General features: G+C 44.2%; 1 long non-coding RNA gene across 1 annotated transcript; it reads right to left on the bottom strand.

Moving 5' to 3' along the window:
* Window positions 1-897: 897 nt before the first annotated feature.
* LOC123492647 lies at window positions 898-2158 on the bottom strand. The gene is made up of 3 exons (XR_006661821.1): window positions 2017-2158; window positions 1069-1286; window positions 898-963 (listed from the first exon to the last, which is right to left on the bottom strand). It is a non-coding gene; the product is annotated as an uncharacterized LOC123492647 (long non-coding RNA).
* Between the last annotated feature and the right edge of the window lie 226 nt (window positions 2159-2384).

The raw sequence follows: 2384 nt of genomic DNA, 5'->3' as shown, positions 1-2384 counted from the left end.
ATTCATTAAAACAGCCTGATCTCCGAAGTCCACGTCTATAGTCCCAATCAATCACACACAACGCAGAGATACAGCCGCGCAGTACAGTGCCGGTTATGGGGCCTTCTAGACCCGGATTCATCGTTGATCGACGTCAGCTCAATCACCGCGGCGCTGCTGCTCTAGAGACTCTGTTTACATCATTAAGGTACTCCTGCCGCCTTGGGGCAAAAAGCGAATCTGCAGTCTATATTCTCTCCTGTTTATTTATTTTCTGAAAACGATGTATTGAGAGTGCTGTTTATGGTTAACTAATATAGAAGTGTGTTCATCAACAGACATTTTAACATAACATTAGGGGTTTAGTGACATGGCATCTTATAATGGTGATGATGAACCCAAATTCACTGCTGGGATGGGGAGGTTTTTCTCATACCCTGATCAAACACCTGTAAAGCGTGTAGGTGCAGTAGGTTCCCCCATGTTTTGCTCCACTAAAAATACTGATGAAAGCCCTTCATCTAGTGTTAATCAAAACGCCCCTGTAGATGGTTTAGCTGAGCTGGTCACTCAGCTAGCCCAGGAAATAGGGAGCTCCATTAGGGAGGAAATACAGAGTGGCAGGTCCAGCACTCATGAGCCACCAGTAAGTACAGAAAAAATAAGTGATCATCACTCAGAGTCAGCAGGATATGTAGACCTCAGTAAAATGAAGTTCATCATGCAATCAGATGTAAAGGAACCTCCTACATATAGAGGAGATGGTACAGACAAATGCTCCATTCATGAATGGGAGGAGTTGATGAGAATATACTTGAGGAGTATATTCTCACATCAACACATTTTCTAAATTGTTAGTAACATTAGCACAGTTGAAATACAATGGTCTTTCACTGCTTTTTTATTGAATGTAATTTAAGTGTATACCTCAGCCTTGGGCTCAGTTTTGTCAACCCATCTGTGCAGAGTTGGATCCCAGACAATCTGAGGAAGAAGATATTAGCAATGTGAAGCAAGCCAAAAATGAAAAAAGAATAATCCACTCAATTGTCTCTACATAGAATATAGTGCAAATAACAGGTTCCTTACAGATCTGTCTTTGTCCTCAGGTAGATGAACCTCCTTCTTATTAACTTTTCCACTCCCAAAGACCCAGCTGAGCCAGCTTCCACTGTTCTTGTGAACAGCAGGGGTCTCGGGCTCAGCCACCGGCCGGCTGCCAGTCTGGCACTGAGGGTTGGCCTCGGAGTGTTCTGGCTTGGTGATGGACATCATAGCAGGATGCTCAACATATCTAAGCCGGACATCTGTAGTAAGTGAGAGAAGTCAGGCGACTCTGCTCATGTCACCATACAGAACAATCACTAGCTGACAGGTAGGAACGTCTTGCTCTGATACTCTGTTACAACCCAATCTTAACCTCCAAGCAGTCACAGGGATTACTGGAAGGTTCCTCAAGGATGCTGCGATCACATTTTTGTTGTTGTTTCAAAATCAACAAATCCTGGCATATTACGTGAGGGCTTGCAAATTTGCCAATCGCCGCATTATTTCAATGTAAATGTATTTCGGCATAAAACAGTCAAATCATCGCATAGAACTTTCCCATTAACATATTACAAAAAGAGGGCTCGCAATTTCAACCAATCACCGCACATTTACTGCATAATAAGGTTCAATCAAGCCACACGTCAACAAATGTTTCCCTTGTCAGCTCATTTTCGCAAGAATTGCCGCAGCAAAATCTAGCATATTTGCCTGCAAATATCACAAAAATCCCTGCGATATCCTGGAGAGATTGACTGGATTACGAAAATGTATACACTCACTACTGTAAATCGCTCTGGATAAGAGTGTCTGCTAAATGACGAAAATGTAAATAGAAAATAGAGCTAAACCTGTTTTATGTAGAAAATGCATGAAAGTATTACAGCCATACACTCACATGAGCCATACATACACATTTGGTCTGTCACAACTTATTCCCACGCTATCACAATGGCAATGTCTTTACTTATTAGATAAGGCTTAAATGACCTCTTCTCTTGGAATAGAAATCCACAGGTGGAGTACACACTCCACCATCCCATTTCCACAGTGGTGCCAACATGGGGATGATGGGAGGTGGTTGTGGATGATTGTTTCCATTCTCCACAGGGACGCTGGCTGTGGGGAGGATCCCCTCGCTCTGTGCAGGAACACTGGCCTTTGGGAAGATCCACTCCCCTGTGAGCAGGGACGCTGGCTGTTGGGAAGATTCCCTCCCTTTGCGCAGTGACACTGGCCATCAGGAGGATCAACTCCCTCTGTGCAGTGATGATGACTGCTGGGAGAATCCCTTCCCTCTGTGCAGGGACACTGGTTGATTGGAGGATCCCATCCCTCTGTGCAGGGATGAGGCCTGA

Source organism: Coregonus clupeaformis, chromosome 15 (genome assembly GCF_020615455.1).
Source record: "Coregonus clupeaformis isolate EN_2021a chromosome 15, ASM2061545v1, whole genome shotgun sequence".
Taxonomy (NCBI): Eukaryota; Metazoa; Chordata; class Actinopteri; order Salmoniformes; family Salmonidae; genus Coregonus; species Coregonus clupeaformis.
Note: the sequence above shows the minus strand (reverse complement) of the source record. Positions and strands in the feature narration are given on the sequence as shown.